This window comes from Crinia signifera, unplaced genomic scaffold (genome assembly GCF_055691185.1).
Source record: "Crinia signifera unplaced genomic scaffold, ASM5569118v1 HAP2_SCAFFOLD_103, whole genome shotgun sequence".
In the NCBI taxonomy this organism is placed as follows: Eukaryota; Metazoa; Chordata; class Amphibia; order Anura; family Myobatrachidae; genus Crinia; species Crinia signifera.
Window position 1 is genome coordinate 399,905 of NW_028141997.1, and position 21,033 is coordinate 420,937.

Below are 21,033 nucleotides of genomic sequence, written 5' to 3' on the forward strand. Positions count from 1 at the left end.
AATCATTTCAGTCAAGCCATGGTGTAACATGGCATCTCGTGCATATTTTTAGAACATGTGACCTGAATTACGTACGTGGGAAATATTTGCTTTAGCAGACTCAGTCAAGCGTTGGTGGTATAGTGGTGAGCATAGCTGCCTTCCAAGCAGTTGACCCGGGTTCGATACCCGGCCAACGCAGTTTTTTCATACTTCCAAATGTTATTAATCATGTTCTCGGATCAAAAGTTCATTAAAAATGTTCAAAGCTTTGTAAAATTCATGATATCTTCCTATAAAAATTAATTTTGATTCCATCCCTGTCTGAGGTACTCCTTTTATATTGTTTCAATCATTTCAGTCAAGCCATGGTGTAACATGGCATCTCGTGCATATTTTTAGAACATGTGACCTGACTTACGTAGTTGGGAAATATTTGCTTTAGCAGACTCAGTCAAGCATTGGTGGTATAGTGGTGAGCATAGCTGCCTTCCAAGCAGTTGACACGGGTTCGATTCCCGGCCAACGCAGTTTTTTCATACTTCCAAATGTTGTTGAGCATGTTCTCGGATCAAAAGTTCATTAAAAATGTTCAAAGCTTTGTAAAATTCATGGTATATTCCTATAAAAATTACTTTTGATTCCATCCCTGTCTGAGGTTTTATATTGTTTCAATCATTTCAGTCAAGCCATGGTGTAACATGGCATCTCGTGCATATTTTTAGAACATGTGACCTGACTTATGTACTTGGGAAATATTTGCTTTAGCAGACTCAGTCAAGCGTTGGTGGTATAGTGGTGAGCATAGCTGCCTTCCAAGCAGTTGACCCGGGTTCGGTTCCCGGCCAATGCAGTTTTTTCATACTTCCAAATGTTGTTGAGCATGTTCTCGGATCAAAAGTTCATTAAAAATGTTCAAAGCTTTGTAAAATTCATCGTATATTCCTATAAAAATTACTTTTGATTCCATCCCTGTCTGAGGTACTCCTTTTATATTGTTTCAATCATTTCAGTCAAGCCATGGTGTAACATGGCATCTCGTGCATATTTTTAGAACATGTGACCTGACTTACGTACTTGGGAAATATTTGCTTTAGCAGACTCAGTCAAGCATTGGTGGTATAGTGGTGAGCATAGCTGCCTTCCAAGCAGTTGACACGGGTTCGATTCCCGGCCAACGCAGTTTTTTCATACTTCCAAATGTTGTTGAGCATGTTCTCGGATCAAAAGTTCATTAAAAATGTTCAAAGCTTTGTAAAATTCATGGGATATTCCTATAAAAATTACTTTTGATTCCATCCCTGTCTGAGGTTTTATATTGTTTCAATCATTTCAGTCAAGCCATGGTGTAACATGGCATCTCGTGCATATTTTTAGAACATGTGACCTGACTTACGTACGTGGGAAATATTTGCTTTAGCAGACTCAGTCAAGCATTGGTGGTATAGTGGTGAGCATAGCTGCCTTCCAAGCAGTTGACACGGGTTCGATTCCCAGCCAACGCAGTTTTTTCATACTTCCAAATGATGTTGAGCATGTTCTCGGATCAAAAGTTCATTAAAAATGTTCAAAGCTTTGTAAAATTCATGGTATATTCCTATAAAAATTACTTTTGATTCCATCCCTGTCTGAGGTTTTATATTGTTTCAATCATTTCAGTCAAGCCATGGTGTAACATGGCATCTCGTGCATATTTTTAGAACATGTGACCTGACTTACGTAGTTGGAAAATATTTGCTTTAGCAGACTCAGTCAAGCATTGGTGGTATAGTGGTGAGCATAGCTGCCTTCCAAGCAGTTGACACGGGTTCGATTCCCGGCCAACGCAGTTTTTTCATACTTCCAAATGATGTTGAGCATGTTCTCGGATCAAAAGTTCATTAAAAATGTTCAAAGCTTTGTAAAATTCATGATATCTTCCCATAAAAATTACTTTTGATTCCATTCCTGTCTGAGGTACTCCTTTTATATTGTTTCAGTCATTTCAGTCAAGCCATGGTGTAACATGGCATCTCGTGCATATTTTTAGAACATGTGACCTGACTTATGTACTTGGGAAATATTTGCTTTAGCAGACTCAGTCAAGCGTTGGTGGTATAGTGGTGAGCATAGCTGCCTTCCAAGCAGTTGACCCGGGTTCGATTCCCGGCCAATGCAGTTTTTTCATACTTCCAAATGTTGTTGAGCATGTTCTCGGATCAAAAGTTCATTAAAAATGTTCAAAGCTTTGTAAAATTCATCGTATATTCCTATAAAAATTACTTTTGATTCCATCCCTCTCTGAGGTACTCCTTTTATATTGTTTCAATCATTTCAGTCAAGCCATGGTGTAACATGGCATCTCGTGCATATTTTTAGAACATGTGACCTGACTTACGTACTTGGGAAATATTTGCTTTAGCAGACTCAGTCAAGCATTGGTGGTATAGTGGTGAGCATAGCTGCCTTCCAAGCAGTTGACACGGGTTCGATTCCCGGCCAACGCAGTTTTTTCATACTTCCAAATGTTGTTGAGCATGTTCTCGGATCAAAAGTTCATTAAAAATGTTCAAAGCTTTGTAAAATTCATGGTATATTCCTATAAAAATTACTTTTGATTCCATCCCTGTCTGAGGTTTTATATTGTTTCAATCATTTCAGTCAAGCCATCGTGTAACATGGCATCTCGTGCATATTTTTAGAACATGTGACCTGACTTACGTACGTGGGAAATATTTGCTTTAGCAGACTCAGTCAAGCGTTGGTGGTATAGTGGGGAGCATAGCTGCCTTCCAAGCAGTTGACCCGGGTTCGATTCCCGGCCAACGCAGTTTTTTCATACTTCCAAATGTTATTAATCATGTTCTCGGATCAAAAGTTCATTAAAAATGTTCAAAGCTTTGTAAAATGTATGATATCTTCCTATAAAAATTACTTTTGATTCCATCCCTGTCTGAGGTTTTATATTGTTTCAATCATTTCAGTCAAGCCATGGTGTAACATGGCATCTCGTGCATATTTTTAGAACATGTGACCTGACTTACGTACGTGGGAAATATTTGCTTTAGCAGACTCAGTCAAGCATTGGTGGTATAGTGGTGAGCATAGCTGCCTTCCAAGCAGTTGACACGGGTTCGATTCCCAGCCAACGCAGTTTTTTCATACTTCCAAATGATGTTGAGCATGTTCTCGGATCAAAAGTTCATTAAAAATGTTCAAAGCTTTGTAAAATTCATGGTATATTCCTATAAAAATTACTTTTGATTCCATCCCTGTCTGAGGTTTTATATTGTTTCAATCATTTCAGTCAAGCCATGGTGTAACATGGCATCTCGTGCATATTTTTAGAACATGTGACCTGACTTACGTAGTTGGAAAATATTTGCTTTAGCAGACTCAGTCAAGCATTGGTGGTATAGTGGTGAGCATAGCTGCCTTCCAAGCAGTTGACACGGGTTCGATTCCCGGCCAACGCAGTTTTTTCATACTTCCAAATGATGTTGAGCATGTTCTCGGATCAAAAGTTCATTAAAAATGTTCAAAGCTTTGTAAAATTCATGATATCTTCCCATAAAAATTACTTTTGATTCCATTCCTGTCTGAGGTACTCCTTTTATATTGTTTCAGTCATTTCAGTCAAGCCATGGTGTAACATGGCATCTCGTGCATATTTTTAGAACATGTGACCTGACTTATGTACTTGGGAAATATTTGCTTTAGCAGACTCAGTCAAGCGTTGGTGGTATAGTGGTGAGCATAGCTGCCTTCCAAGCAGTTGACCCGGGTTCGATTCCCGGCCAATGCAGTTTTTTCATACTTCCAAATGTTGTTGAGCATGTTCTCGGATCAAAAGTTCATTAAAAATGTTCAAAGCTTTGTAAAATTCATCGTATATTCCTATAAAAATTACTTTTGATTCCATCCCTCTCTGAGGTACTCCTTTTATATTGTTTCAATCATTTCAGTCAAGCCATGGTGTAACATGGCATCTCGTGCATATTTTTAGAACATGTGACCTGACTTACGTACTTGGGAAATATTTGCTTTAGCAGACTCAGTCAAGCATTGGTGGTATAGTGGTGAGCATAGCTGCCTTCCAAGCAGTTGACACGGGTTCGATTCCCGGCCAACGCAGTTTTTTCATACTTCCAAATGTTGTTGAGCATGTTCTCGGATCAAAAGTTCATTAAAAATGTTCAAAGCTTTGTAAAATTCATGGTATATTCCTATAAAAATTACTTTTGATTCCATCCCTGTCTGAGGTTTTATATTGTTTCAATCATTTCAGTCAAGCCATCGTGTAACATGGCATCTCGTGCATATTTTTAGAACATGTGACCTGACTTACGTACGTGGGAAATATTTGCTTTAGCAGACTCAGTCAAGCGTTGGTGGTATAGTGGGGAGCATAGCTGCCTTCCAAGCAGTTGACCCGGGTTCGATTCCCGGCCAACGCAGTTTTTTCATACTTCCAAATGTTATTAATCATGTTCTCGGATCAAAAGTTCATTAAAAATGTTCAAAGCTTTGTAAAATGTATGATATCTTCCTATAAAAATTACTTTTGATTCCATCCCTGTCTGAGGTTTTATATTGTTTCAATCATTTCAGTCAAGCCATGGTGTAACATGGCATCTCGTGCATATTTTTAGAACATGTGACCTGACTTACGTACGTGGGAAATATTTGCTTTAGCAGACTCAGTCAAGCATTGGTGGTATAGTGGTGAGCATAGCTGCCTTCCAAGCAGTTGACACGGGTTCGATTCCCAGCCAACGCAGTTTTTTCATACTTCCAAATGATGTTGAGCATGTTCTCGGATCAAAAGTTCATTAAAAATGTTCAAAGCTTTGTAAAATTCATGGTATATTCCTATAAAAATTACTTTTGATTCCATCCCTGTCTGAGGTTTTATATTGTTTCAATCATTTCAGTCAAGCCATGGTGTAACATGGCATCTCGTGCATATTTTTAGAACATGTGACCTGACTTACGTAGTTGGAAAATATTTGCTTTAGCAGACTCAGTCAAGCATTGGTGGTATAGTGGTGAGCATAGCTGCCTTCCAAGCAGTTGACACGGGTTCGATTCCCGGCCAACGCAGTTTTTTCATACTTCCAAATGATGTTGAGCATGTTCTCGGATCAAAAGTTCATTAAAAATGTTCAAAGCTTTGTAAAATTCATGATATCTTCCCATAAAAATTACTTTTGATTCCATTCCTGTCTGAGGTACTCCTTTTATATTGTTTCAGTCATTTCAGTCAAGCCATGGTGTAACATGGCATCTCGTGCATATTTTTAGAACATGTGACCTGACTTATGTACTTGGGAAATATTTGCTTTAGCAGACTCAGTCAAGCGTTGGTGGTATAGTGGTGAGCATAGCTGCCTTCCAAGCAGTTGACCCGGGTTCGATTCCCGGCCAATGCAGTTTTTTCATACTTCCAAATGTTGTTGAGCATGTTCTCGGATCAAAAGTTCATTAAAAATGTTCAAAGCTTTGTAAAATTCATCGTATATTCCTATAAAAATTACTTTTGATTCCATCCCTCTCTGAGGTACTCCTTTTATATTGTTTCAATCATTTCAGTCAAGCCATGGTGTAACATGGCATCTCGTGCATATTTTTAGAACATGTGACCTGACTTACGTACTTGGGAAATATTTGCTTTAGCAGACTCAGTCAAGCATTGGTGGTATAGTGGTGAGCATAGCTGCCTTCCAAGCAGTTGACACGGGTTCGATTCCCGGCCAACGCAGTTTTTTCATACTTCCAAATGATGTTGAGCATGTTCTCGGATCAAAAGTTCATTAAAAATGTTCAAAGCTTTGTAAAATTCATGATATCTTCCCATAAAAATTACTTTTGATTCCATTCCTGTCTGAGGTACTCCTTTTATATTGTTTCAGTCATTTCAGTCAAGCCATGGTGTAACATGGCATCTCGTGCATATTTTTAGAACATGTGACCTGACTTATGTACTTGGGAAATATTTGCTTTAGCAGACTCAGTCAAGCGTTGGTGGTATAGTGGTGAGCATAGCTGCCTTCCAAGCAGTTGACCCGGGTTCGATTCCCGGCCAATGCAGTTTTTTCATACTTCCAAATGTTGTTGAGCATGTTCTCGGATCAAAAGTTCATTAAAAATGTTCAAAGCTTTGTAAAATTCATCGTATATTCCTATAAAAATTACTTTTGATTCCATCCCTCTCTGAGGTACTCCTTTTATATTGTTTCAATCATTTCAGTCAAGCCATGGTGTAACATGGCATCTCGTGCATATTTTTAGAACATGTGACCTGACTTACGTACTTGGGAAATATTTGCTTTAGCAGACTCAGTCAAGCATTGGTGGTATAGTGGTGAGCATAGCTGCCTTCCAAGCAGTTGACACGGGTTCGATTCCCGGCCAACGCAGTTTTTTCATACTTCCAAATGTTGTTGAGCATGTTCTCGGATCAAAAGTTCATTAAAAATGTTCAAAGCTTTGTAAAATTCATGGTATATTCCTATAAAAATTACTTTTGATTCCATCCCTGTCTGAGGTTTTATATTGTTTCAATCATTTCAGTCAAGCCATCGTGTAACATGGCATCTCGTGCATATTTTTAGAACATGTGACCTGACTTACGTACGTGGGAAATATTTGCTTTAGCAGACTCAGTCAAGCGTTGGTGGTATAGTGGGGAGCATAGCTGCCTTCCAAGCAGTTGACCCGGGTTCGATTCCCGGCCAACGCAGTTTTTTCATACTTCCAAATGTTATTAATCATGTTCTCGGATCAAAAGTTCATTAAAAATGTTCAAAGCTTTGTAAAATGTATGATATCTTCCTATAAAAATTACTTTTGATTCCATCCCTGTCTGAGGTTTTATATTGTTTCAATCATTTCAGTCAAGCCATGGTGTAACATGGCATCTCGTGCATATTTTTAGAACATGTGACCTGACTTTCGTACGTGGGAAATATTTGCTTTAGCAGACTCAGTCAAGCATTGGTGGTATAGTGGTGAGCATAGCTGCCTTCCAAGCAGTTGACACGGGTTCGATTCCCAGCCAACGCAGTTTTTTCATACTTCCAAATGATGTTGAGCATGTTCTCGGATCAAAAGTTCATTAAAAATGTTCAAAGCTTTGTAAAATTCATGGTATATTCCTATAAAAATTACTTTTGATTCCATCCCTGTCTGAGGTTTTATATTGTTTCAATCATTTCAGTCAAGCCATGGTGTAACATGGCATCTCGTGCATATTTTTAGAACATGTGACCTGACTTACGTAGTTGGAAAATATTTGCTTTAGCAGACTCAGTCAAGCATTGGTGGTATAGTGGTGAGCATAGCTGCCTTCCAAGCAGTTGACACGGGTTCGATTCCCGGCCAACGCAGTTTTTTCATACTTCCAAATGATGTTGAGCATGTTCTCGGATCAAAAGTTCATTAAAAATGTTCAAAGCTTTGTAAAATTCATGATATCTTCCCATAAAAATTACTTTTGATTCCATTCCTGTCTGAGGTACTCCTTTTATATTGTTTCAGTCATTTCAGTCAAGCCATGGTGTAACATGGCATCTCGTGCATATTTTTAGAACATGTGACCTGACTTATGTACTTGGGAAATATTTGCTTTAGCAGACTCAGTCAAGCGTTGGTGGTATAGTGGTGAGCATAGCTGCCTTCCAAGCAGTTGACCCGGGTTCGATTCCCGGCCAATGCAGTTTTTTCATACTTCCAAATGTTGTTGAGCATGTTCTCGGATCAAAAGTTCATTAAAAATGTTCAAAGCTTTGTAAAATTCATCGTATATTCCTATAAAAATTACTTTTGATTCCATCCCTCTCTGAGGTACTCCTTTTATATTGTTTCAATCATTTCAGTCAAGCCATGGTGTAACATGGCATCTCGTGCATATTTTTAGAACATGTGACCTGACTTACGTACTTGGGAAATATTTGCTTTAGCAGACTCAGTCAAGCATTGGTGGTATAGTGGTGAGCATAGCTGCCTTCCAAGCAGTTGACACGGGTTCGATTCCCGGCCAACGCAGTTTTTTCATACTTCCAAATGTTGTTGAGCATGTTCTCGGATCAAAAGTTCATTAAAAATGTTCAAAGCTTTGTAAAATTCATGGTATATTCCTATAAAAATTACTTTTGATTCCATCCCTGTCTGAGGTTTTATATTGTTTCAATCATTTCAGTCAAGCCATCGTGTAACATGGCATCTCGTGCATATTTTTAGAACATGTGACCTGACTTACGTACGTGGGAAATATTTGCTTTAGCAGACTCAGTCAAGCGTTGGTGGTATAGTGGGGAGCATAGCTGCCTTCCAAGCAGTTGACCCGGGTTCGATTCCCGGCCAACGCAGTTTTTTCATACTTCCAAATGTTATTAATCATGTTCTCGGATCAAAAGTTCATTAAAAATGTTCAAAGCTTTGTAAAATGTATGATATCTTCCTATAAAAATTACTTTTGATTCCATCCCTGTCTGAGGTTTTATATTGTTTCAATCATTTCAGTCAAGCCATGGTGTAACATGGCATCTCGTGCATATTTTTAGAACATGTGACCTGAATTACGTACGTGGGAAATATTTGCTTTAGCAGACTCAGTCAAGCGTTGGTGGTATAGTGGTGAGCATAGCTGCCTTCCAAGCAGTTGACCCGGGTTCGATTCCCGGCCAACGCAGTTTTTTCATACTTCCAAATGTTATTAATCATGTTCTCGGATCAAAAGTTCATTAAAAATGTTCAAAGCTTTGTAAAATTCATGATATCTTCCCATAAAAATTACTTTTGATTCCATTCCTGTCTGAGGTACTCCTTTTATATTGTTTCAGTCATTTCAGTCAAGCCATGGTGTAACATGGCATCTCGTGCATATTTTTAGAACATGTGACCTGACTTATGTACTTGGGAAATATTTGCTTTAGCAGACTCAGTCAAGCGTTGGTGGTATAGTGGTGAGCATAGCTGCCTTCCAAGCAGTTGACCCGGGTTCGATTCCCGGCCAATGCAGTTTTTTCATACTTCCAAATGTTGTTGAGCATGTTCTCGGATCAAAAGTTCATTAAAAATGTTCAAAGCTTTGTAAAATTCATCGTATATTCCTATAAAAATTACTTTTGATTCCATCCCTCTCTGAGGTACTCCTTTTATATTGTTTCAATCATTTCAGTCAAGCCATGGTGTAACATGGCATCTCGTGCATATTTTTAGAACATGTGACCTGACTTACGTACTTGGGAAATATTTGCTTTAGCAGACTCAGTCAAGCATTGGTGGTATAGTGGTGAGCATAGCTGCCTTCCAAGCAGTTGACACGGGTTCGATTCCCGGCCAACGCAGTTCTTTCATACTTCCAAATGTTGTTGAGCATGTTCTCGGATCAAAAGTTCATTAAAAATGTTCAAAGCTTTGTAAAATTCATGGTATATTCCTATAAAAATTACTTTTGATTCCATCCCTGTCTGAGGTTTTATATTGTTTCAATCATTTCAGTCAAGCCATCGTGTAACATGGCATCTCGTGCATATTTTTAGAACATGTGACCTGACTTACGTACGTGGGAAATATTTGCTTTAGCAGACTCAGTCAAGCGTTGGTGGTATAGTGGGGAGCATAGCTGCCTTCCAAGCAGTTGACCCGGGTTCGTTTCCCGGCCAACGCAGTTTTTTCATACTTCCAAATGTTATTAATCATGTTCTCGGATCAAAAGTTCATTAAAAATGTTCAAAGCTTTGTAAAATGTATGATATCTTCCTATAAAAATTACTTTTGATTCCATCCCTGTCTGAGGTTTTATATTGTTTCAATCATTTCAGTCAAGCCATGGTGTAACATGGCATCTCGTGCATATTTTTAGAACATGTGACCTGAATTACGTACGTGGGAAATATTTGCTTTAGCAGACTCAGTCAAGCGTTGGTGGTATAGTGGTGAGCATAGCTGCCTTCCAAGCAGTTGACCCGGGTTCGATTCCCGGCCAACGCAGTTTTTTCATACTTCCAAATGTTATTAATCATGTTCTCGGATCAAAAGTTCATTAAAAATGTTCAAAGCTTTGTAAAATTCATGATATCTTCCTATAAAAATTAATTTTGATTCCATCCCTGTCTGAGGTTTTATATTGTTTCAATCATTTCAGTCAAGCCATGGTGTAACATGGCATCTCGTGCATATTTTTAGAACATGTGACCTGACTTACGTACTTGGGAAATATTTGCTTTAGCAGACTCAGTCAAGCGTTGGTGGTATAGTGGTGAGCATAGCTGCCTTCCAAGCAGTTGACTTCCAATGCAGTTTTTTCATACTTCCAAATGTTATTGAGCATGTTCTCGGATCAAAAGTTCATTAAAAATGTTCAAAGCTTTGTAAAATGTATGATATCTTCCTATAAAAATTACTTTTGATTCCATCCCTGTCTGAGGTTTTATATTGTTTCAATCATTTCAGTCAAGCCATGGTGTAACATGGCATCTCGTGCATATTTTTAGAACATGTGACCTGACTTACGTACGTGGGAAATATTTGCTTTAGCAGACTCAGTCAAGCGTTGGTGGTATAGTGGTGAGCATAGCTGCCTTCCAAGCAGTTGATCCGGGTTCGATTCCCGACCAACGCAGTGTTTTCATACTTCCAAATGTTATTAATCATGTTCTCGGATCAAAAGTTCATTAAAAATGTTCAAAGCTTTGTAAAATGTATGATATCTTCCTATAAAAATTACTTTTGATTCCATCCCTGTCTGAGGTTTTATATTGTTTCAATCATTTCAGTCAAGCCATGGTGTAACATGGCATCTCGTGCATATTTTTAGAACATGTGACCTGAATTACGTACGTGGGAAATATTTGCTTTAGCAGACTCAGTCAAGCGTTGGTGGTATAGTGGTGAGCATAGCTGCCTTCCAAGCAGTTGACCCGGGTTCGATACCCGGCCAACGCAGTTTTTTCATACTTCCAAATGTTATTAATCATGTTCTCGGATCAAAAGTTCATTAAAAATGTTCAAAGCTTTGTAAAATTCATGATATCTTCCTATAAAAATTAATTTTGATTCCATCCCTGTCTGAGGTACTCCTTTTATATTGTTTCAATCATTTCAGTCAAGCCATGGTGTAACATGGCATCTCGTGCATATTTTTAGAACATGTGACCTGACTTACGTAGTTGGGAAATATTTGCTTTAGCAGACTCAGTCAAGCATTGGTGGTATAGTGGAGAGCATAGCTGCCTTCCAATCAGTTGACACGGGTTCGATTCCCGGCCAACGCAGTTTTTTCATACTTCCAAATGTTGTTGAGCATGTTCTCGGATCAAAAGTTCATTAAAAATGTTCAAAGCTTTGTAAAATTCATGGTATATTCCTATAAAAATTACTTTTGATTCCATCCCTGTCTGAGGTTTTATATTGTTTCAATCATTTCAGTCAAGCCATGGTGTAACATGGCATCTCGTGCATATTTTTAGAACATGTGACCTGACTTACGTAGTTGGGAAATATTTGCTTTAGCAGACTCAGTCAAGCATTGGTGGTATAGTGGTGAGCATAGCTGCCTTCCAAGCAGTTGACATGGGTTCGATTCCCGGCCAACGCAGTTTTTTCATACTTCCAAATGATGTTGAGCATGTTCTCGGATCAAAAGTTCATTAAAAATGTTCAAAGCTTTGTAAAATTCATGATATCTTCCCATAAAAATTACTTTTGATTCCATTCCTGTCTGAGGTACTCCTTTTATATTGTTTCAGTCATTTCAGTCAAGCCATGGTGTAACATGGCATCTCGTGCATATTTTTAGAACATGTGACCTGACTTATGTACTTGGGAAATATTTGCTTTAGCAGACTCAGTCAAGCGTTGGTGGTATAGTGGTGAGCATAGCTGCCTTCCAAGCAGTTGACCCGGGTTCGATTCCCGGCCAATGCAGTTTTTTCATACTTCCAAATGTTGTTGAGCATGTTCTCGGATCAAAAGTTCATTAAAAATGTTCAAAGCTTTGTAAAATTCATCGTATATTCCTATAAAAATTACTTTTGATTCCATCCCTGTCTGAGGTACTCCTTTTATATTGTTTCAATCATTTCAGTCAAGCCATGGTGTAACATGGCATCTCGTGCATATTTTTAGAACATGTGACCTGACTTACGTACTTGGGAAATATTTGCTTTAGCAGACTCAGTCAAGCATTGGTGGTATAGTGGTGAGCATAGCTGCCTTCCAAGCAGTTGACATGGGTTCGATTCCCGGCCAACGCAGTTTTTTCATACTTCCAAATGTTGTTGAGCATGTTCTCGGATCAAAAGTTCATTAAAAATGTTCAAAGCTTTGTAAAATTCATGGTATATTCCTATAAAAATTACTTTTGATTCCATCCCTGTCTGAGGTTTTATATTGTTTCAATCATTTCAGTCAAGCCATGGTGTAACATGGCATCTCGTGCATATTTTTAGAACATGTGACCTGACTTACGTAGTTGGGAAATATTTGCTTTAGCAGACTCAGTCAAGCATTGGTGGTATAGTGGTGAGCATAGCTGCCTTCCAAGCAGTTGACACGGGTTCGATTCCCGGCCAACGCAGTTTTTTCATACTTCCAAATGTTGTTGAGCATGTTCTCGGATCAAAAGTTCATTAAAAATGTTCAAAGCTTTGTAAAATTCATCGTATATTCCTATAAAAATTACTTTTGATTCCATCCCTGTCTGAGGTACTCCTTTTATATTGTTTCAATCATTTCAGTCAAGCCATGGTGTAACATGGCATCTCGTGCATATTTTTAGAACATGTGACCTGACTTACGTACTTGGGAAATATTTGCTTTAGCAGACTCAGTCAAGCATTGGTGGTATAGTGGTGAGCATAGCTGCCTTCCAAGCAGTTGACACGGGTTCGATTCCCGGCCAACGCAGTTTTTTCATACTTCCAAATGTTGTTGAGCATGTTCTCGGATCAAAAGTTCATTAAAAATGTTCAAAGCTTTGTAAAATTCATGGTATATTCCTATAAAAATTACTTTTGATTCCATCCCTGTCTGAGGTTTTATATTGTTTCAATCATTTCAGTCAAGCCATCGTGTAACATGGCATCTCGTGCATATTTTTAGAACATGTGACCTGACTTACATAGTTGGGAAATATTTGCTTTAGCAGACTCAGTCAAGCATTGGTGGTATAGTGGTGAGCATAGCTGCCTTCCAAGCAGTTGACACGGGTTCGATTCCCGGCCAACGCAGTTTTTTCATACTTCCAAATGTTGTTGAGCATGTTCTCGGATCAAAAGTTCATTAAAAATGTTCAAAGCTTTGTAAAATTCATGGTATATTCCTATAAAAATTACTTTTGATTCCATCCCTGTCTGAGGTTTTATATTGTTGGTGGTATAGTGGTGAGCATAGCTGCCTTCCAAGCAGTTGACCCGGGTTCGATTCCCGGCCAATGCAGTTTTTTCATACTTCCAAATGTTGTTGAGCATGTTCTCGGATCAAAAGTTCATTAAAAATGTTCAAAGCTTTGTAAAATTCATCGTATATTCCTATAAAAATTACTTCTGATTCCATCCCTGTCTGAGGTACTCCTTTTATATTGTTTCAATCATTTCAGTCAAGCCATGGTGTAACATGGCATCTCGTGCATATTTTTAGAACATGTGACCTGACTTACGTACTTGGGAAATATTTGCTTTAGCAGACTCAGTCAAGCATTGGTGGTATAGTGGTGAGCATAGCTGCCTTCCAAGCAGTTGACACGGGTTCGATTCCCGGCCAACGCAGTTTTTTCATACTTCCAAATGTTGTTGAGCATGTTCTCGGATCAAAAGTTCATTAAAAATGTTCAAAGCTTTGTAAAATTCATGGTATATTCCTATAAAAATTACTTTTGATTCCATCCCTGTCTGAGGTTTTATATTGTTTCAATCATTTCAGTCAAGCCATGGTGTAACATGGCATCTCGTGCATATTTTTAGAACATGTGACCTGACTTACGTAGTTGGGAAATATTTGCTTTAGCAGACTCAGTCAAGCATTGGTGGTATAGTGGTGAGCATAGCTGCCTTCCAAGCAGTTGACACGGGTTCGATTCCCGGCCAACGCAGTTTTTTCATACTTCCAAATGTTGTTGAGCATGTTCTCGGATCAAAAGTTCATTAAAAATGTTCAAAGCTTTGTAAAATTCATGGTATATTCCTATAAAAATTACTTTTGATTTCATCCCTGTCTGAGGTTTTATATTGTTTCAATCATTTCAGTCAAGCCATGGTGTAACATGGCATCTCGTGCATATTTTTAGAACATGTGACCTGACTTACGTACGTGGGAAATATTTGCTTTAGCAGACTCAGTCAAGCATTGGTGGTATAGTGGTGAGCATAGCTGCCTTCCAAGCAGTTGACACGGGTTCGATTCCCAGCCAACGCAGTTTTTTCATACTTCCAAATGATGTTGAGCATGTTCTCGGATCAAAAGTTCATTAAAAATGTTCAAAGCTTTGTAAAATTCATGGTATATTCCTATAAAAATTACTTTTGATTCCATCCCTGTCTGAGGTTTTATATTGTTTCAATCATTTCAGTCAAGCCATGGTGTAACATGGCATCTCGTGCATATTTTTAGAACATGTGACCTGACTTACGTAGTTGGGAAATATTTGCTTTAGCAGACTCAGTCAAGCATTGGTGGTATAGTGGTGAGCATAGCTGCCTTCCAAGCAGTTGACACGGGTTCGATTCCCGGCCAACGCAGTTTTTTCATACTTCCAAATGATGTTGAGCATGTTCTCGGATCAAAAGTTCATTAAAAATGTTCAAAGCTTTGTAAAATTCATGATATCTTCCCATAAAAATTACTTTTGATTCCATTCCTGTCTGAGGTACTCCTTTTATATTGTTTCAGTCATTTCAGTCAAGCCATGGTGTAACATGGCATCTCGTGCATATTTTTAGAACATGTGACCTGACTTACGTAGTTGGGAAATATTTGCTTTAGCAGACTCAGTCAAGCATTGGTGGTATAGTGGTGAGCATAGCTGCCTTCCAAGCAGTTGACACGGGTTCGATTCCCGGCCAACGCAGTTTTTTCATACTTCCAAATGATGTTGAGCATGTTCTCGGATCAAAAGTTCATTAAAAATGTTCAAAGCTTTGTAAAATTCATGATATCTTCCCATAAAAATTACTTTTGATTCCATTCCTGTCTGAGGTACTCCTTTTATATTGTTTCAGTCATTTCAGTCAAGCCATGGTGTAACATGGCATCTCGTGCATATTTTTAGAACATGTGACCTGACTTACGTACTTGGGAAATATTTGCTTTAGCAGACTCAGTCAAGCATTGGTGGTATAGTGGTGAGCATAGCTGCCTTCCAAGCAGTTGACCCGGGTTCGATTCCCGGCCAATGCAGTTTTTTCATACTTCCAAATGTTGTTGAGCATGTTCTCGGATCAAAAGTTCATTAAAAATGTTCAAAGCTTTGTAAAATTCATCGTATATTCCTATAAAAATTACTTTTGATTCCATCCCTGTCTGAGGTACTCCTTTTATATTGTTTCAATCATTTCAGTCAAGCCATGGTGTAACATGGCATCTCGTGCATATTTTTAGAACATGTGACCTGACTTACGTACTTGGGAAATATTTGCTTTAGCAGACTCAGTCAAGCATTGGTGGTATAGTGGTGAGCATAGCTGCCTTCCAAGCAGTTGACACGGGTTCGATTCCCGGCCAACGCAGTTTTTTCATACTTCCAAATGTTGTTGAGCATGTTCTCGGATCAAAAGTTCATTAAAAATGTTCAAAGCTTTGTAAAATTCATGGTATATTCCTATAAAAATTACTTTTGATTCCATCCCTGTCTGAGGTTTTATATTGTTTCAATCATTTCAGTCAAGCCATCGTGTAACATGGCATCTCGTGCATATTTTTAGAACATGTGACCTGACTTACGTAGTTGGGAAATATTTGCTTTAGCAGACTCAGTCAAGCATTGGTGGTATAGTGGTGAGCATAGCTGCCTTCCAAGCAGTTGACACGGGTTCGATTCCCGGCCAACGCAGTTTTTTCATACTTCCAAATGTTATTAATCATGTTCTCGTATCAAAAGTTCATTAAAAATGTTCAAAGCTTTGTAAAATTCATGATATCTTCCTATAAAAATTAATTTTGATTCCATCCCTGTCTGAGGTACTCCTTTTATATTGTTTCAATCATTTCAGTCAAGCCATGGTGTAACATGGCATCTCGTGCATATTTTTAGAACATGTGACCTGACTTACGTAGTTGGGAAATATTTGCTTTAGCAGACTCAGTCAAGCATTGGTGGTATAGTGGTGAGCATAGCTGCCTTCCAAGCAGTTGACACGGGTTCGATTCCCGGCCAACGCAGTTTTTTCATACTTCCAAATGTTGTTGAGCATGTTCTCGGATCAAAAGTTCATTAAAAATGTTCAAAGCTTTGTAAAATTCATGGTATATTCCTATAAAAATTACTTTTGATTCCATCCCTGTCTGAGGTTTTATATTGTTTCAATCATTTCAGTCAAGCCATGGTGTAACATGGCATCTCGTGCATATTTTTAGAACATGTGACCTGACTTACGTAGTTGGGAAATATTTGCTTTAGCAGACTCAGTCAAGCATTGGTGGTATAGTGGTGAGCATAGCTGCCTTCCAAGCAGTTGACACGGGTTCGATTCCCAGCCAACGCAGTTTTTTCATACTTCCAAATGATGTTGAGCATGTTCTCGGATCAAAAGTTCATTAAAAATGTTCAAAGCTTTGTAAAATTCATGATATCTTCCCATAAAAATTACTTTTGATTCCATTCCTGTCTGAGGTACTCCTTTTATATTGTTTCAGTCATTTCAGTCAAGCCATGGTGTAACATGGCATCTCGTGCATATTTTTAGAACATGTGACCTGACTTACGTAGTTGGGAAATATTTGCTTTAGCAGACTCAGTCAAGCATTGGTGGTATAGTGGTGAGCATAGCTGCCTTCCAAGCAGTTGACACGGGTTCGATTCCCAGCCAACGCAGTTTTTTCATACTTCCAAATGATGTTGAGCATGTTCTCGGATCAAAAGTTCATTAAAAATGTTCAAAGCTTTGTAAAATTCATGGTATATTCCTATAAAAATTACTTTTGATTCCATCCCTGTCTGAGGTTTTATATTGTTTCAATCATTTCAGTCAAGCCATGGTGTAACATGGCATCTCGTGCATATTTTTAGAACATGTGACCTGACTTACGTAGTTGGGAAATATTTGCTTTAGCAGACTCAGTCAAGCATTGGTGGTATAGTGGTGAGCATAGCTGCCTTCCAAGCAGTTGACACGGGTTCGATTCCCGGCCAACGCAGTTTTTTCATACTTCCAAATGATGTTGAGCATGTTCTCGGATCAAAAGTTCATTAAAAATGTTCAAAGCTTTGTAAAATTCATGATATCTTCCCATAAAAATTACTTTTGATTCCATTCCTGTCTGAGGTACTCCTTTTATATTGTTTCAGTCATTTCAGTCAAGCCATGGTGTAACATGGCATCTCGTGCATATTTTTAGAACATGTGACCTGACTTATGTACTTGGGAAATATTTGCTTTAGCAGACTCAGTCAAGCGTTGGTGGTATAGTGGTGAGCATAGCTGCCTTCCAAGCAGTTGACTTCCAATGCAGTTTTTTCATACTTCCAAATGTTATTGAGCATGTTCTCGGATCAAAAGTTCATTAAAAATGTTCAAAGCTTTGTAAAATGTATGATATCTTCCTATAAAAATTACTTTTGATTCCATCCCTGTCTGAGGTTTTATATTGTTTCAATCATTTCAGTCAAGCCATGGTGTAACATGGCATCTCGTGCATATTTTTAGAACATGTGACCTGACTTACGTAGTTGGGAAATATTTGCTTTAGCAGACTCAGTCAAGCATTGGTGGTATAGTGGTGAGCATAGCTGCCTTCCAAGCAGTTGACACGGGTTCGATTCCCGGCCAACGCAGTTTTTTCATACTTCCAAATGATGTTGAGCATGTTCTCGGATCAAAAGTTCATTAAAAATGTTCAAAGCTTTGTAAAATTCATGATATCTTCCCATAAAAATTACTTTTGATTCCATTCCTGTCTGAGGTACTCCTTTTATATTGTTTCAGTCATTTCAGTCAAGCCATGGTGTAACATGGCATCTCGTGCATATTTTTAGAACATGTGACCTGACTTATGTACTTGGGAAATATTTGCTTTAGCAGACTCAGTCAAGCGTTGGTGGTATAGTGGTGAGCATAGCTGCCTTCCAAGCAGTTGACACGGGTTCGATTCCCGGCCAACGCAGTTTTTTCATACTTCCAAATGTTGTTGAGCATGTTCTCGGATCAAAAGTTCATTAAAAATGTTCAAAGCTTTGTAAAATTCATCGTATATTCCTATAAAAATTACTTCTGATTCCATCCCTGTCTGAGGTACTCCTTTTATATTGTTTCAATCATTTCAGTCAAGCCATGGTGTAACATGGCATCTCGTGCATATTTTTAGAACATGTGACCTGACTTACGTACTTGGGAAATATTTGCTTTAGCAGACTCAGTCAAGCATTGGTGGTATAGTGGTGAGCATAGCTGCCTTCCAAGCAGTTGACACGGGTTCGATTCCCGGCCAACGCAGTTTTTTCATACTTCCAAATGTTGTTGAGCATGTTCTCGGATCAAAAGTTCATTAAAAATGTTCAAAGCTTTGTAAAATTCATGGTATATTCCTATAAAAATTACTTTTGATTCCATCCCTGTCTGAGGTTTTATATTGTTTCAATCATTTCAGTCAAGCCATGGTGTAACATGGCATCTCGTGCATATTTTTAGAACATGTGACCTGACTTACGTAGTTGGGAAATATTTGCTTTAGCAGACTCAGTCAAGCATTGGTGGTATAGTGGTGAGCATAGCTGCCTTCCAAGCAGTTGACACGGGTTCGATTCCCGGCCAACGCAGGTTTTTCATACTTCCAAATGTTGTTGAGCATGTTCTCGGATCAAAAGTTCATTAAAAATGTTCAAAGATTTGTAAAATTCATGGTATATTCCTATAAAAATTACTTTTGATTCCATCCCTGTCTGAGGTTTTATATTGTTTCAATCATTTCAGTCAAGCCATGGTGTAACATGGCATCTCGTGCATATTTTTAGAACATGTGACCTGACTTACGTAGTTGGGAAATATTTGCTTTAGCAGACTCAGTCAAGCATTGGTGGTATAGTGGTGAGCATAGCTGCCTTCCAAGCAGTTGACACGGGTTCGATTCCCAGCCAACGCAGTTTTTTCATACTTCCAAATGATGTTGAGCATGTTCTCGGATCAAAAGTTCATTAAAAATGTTCAAAGCTTTGTAAAATTCATGGTATATTCCTATAAAAATTACTTTTGATTCCATCCCTGTCTGAGGTTTTATATTGTTTCAATCATTTCAGTCAAGCCATGGTGTAACATGGCATCTCGTGCATATTTTTAGAACATGTGACCTGACTTACGTAGTTGGGAAATATTTGCTTTAGCAGACTCAGTCAAGCATTGGTGGTATAGTGGTGAGCATAGCTGCCTTCCAAGCAGTTGACACGGGTTCGATTCCCGGCCAACGCAGTTTTTTCATACTTCCAAATGATGTTGAGCATGTTCTCGGATCAAAAGTTCATTAAAAATGTTCAAAGCTTTGTAAAATTCATGATATCTTCCCATAAAAATTACTTTTGATTCCATTCCTGTCTGAGGTACTCCTTTTATATTGTTTCAGTCATTTCAGTCAAGCCATGGTGTAACATGGCATCTCGTGCATATTTTTAGAACATGTGACCTGACTTATGTACTTGGGAAATATTTGCTTTAGCAGACTCAGTCAAGCGTTGGTGGTATAGTGGTGAGCATAGCTGCCTTCCAAGCAGTTGACCCGGGTTCGATTCCCGGCCAATGCAGTTTTTTCATACTTCCAAATGTTGTTGAGCATGTTCTCGGATCAAAAGTTCATTAAAAATGTTCAAAGCTTTGTAAAATTCATCGTATATTCCTATAAAAATTACTTTTGATTCCATCCCTGTCTGAGGTACTCCTTTTATATTGTTTCAATCATTTCAGTCAAGCCATGGTGTAACATGGCATCTCGTGCATATTTTTAGAACATGTGACCTGACTTACGTACTTGGGAAATATTTGCTTTAGCAGACTCAGTCAAGCATTGGTGGTATAGTGGTGAGCATAGCTGCCTTCCAAGCAGTTGACACGGGTTCGATTCCCGGCCAACGCAGTTTTTTCATACTTCCAAATGTTGTTGAGCATGTTCTCGGATCAAAAGTTCATTAAAAATGTTCAAAGCTTTGTAAAATTCATGGTATATTCCTATAAAAATTACTTTTGATTCCATCCCTGTCTGAGGTTTTATATTGTTTCAATCATTTCAGTCAAGCCATCGTGTAACATGGCATCTCGTGCATATTTTTAGAACATGTGACCTGACTTACGTAGTTGGGAAATATTTGCTTTAGCAGACTCAGTCAAGCATTGGTGGTATAGTGGTGAGCATAGCTGCCTTCCAAGCAGTTGACACGGGTTCGATTCCCGGCCAACGCAGTTTTTTCATACTTCCAAATGTTGTTGAGCATGTTCTCGGATCAAAAGTTCATTAAAAATGTTCAAAGCTTTGTAAAATTCATGGTATATTCCTATAAAAATTACTTTTGATTCCATCCCTGTCTGAGGTTTTATATTGTTTCAATCATTTCAGTCAAGCCATGGTGTAACATGGCATCTCGTGCATATTTTTAGAACATGTGACCTGACTTACGTACGTGGGAAATATTTGCTTTAGCAGACTCAGTCAAGCGTTGGTGGTATACTGGTGAGCATAGCTGCCTTCCAAGCAGTTGACCCGGGTTCGATTCCCGGCCAACGCAGTTTTTTCATACTTCCAAATGTTATTAATCATGTTCTCGGATCAAAAGTTCATTAAAAATGTTCAAAGCTTTGTAAAATTCATGATATCTTCCTATAAAAATTAATTTTGATTCCATCCCTGTCTGAGGTACTCCTTTTATATTGTTTCAAT

At 38.4% G+C, this 21,033-nt stretch overlaps 1 non-coding gene across 1 annotated transcript; it reads left to right on the forward strand.

Annotated features, from left to right (window-relative positions):
• Positions 1–15,285: 15,285 nt before the first annotated feature.
• On the forward strand, positions 15,286–15,357 carry TRNAG-UCC (transfer RNA glycine (anticodon UCC)). The gene has a single exon. It is a non-coding gene; the product is annotated as a tRNA-Gly (tRNA).
• Positions 15,358–21,033: the final 5,676 nt, after the last annotated feature.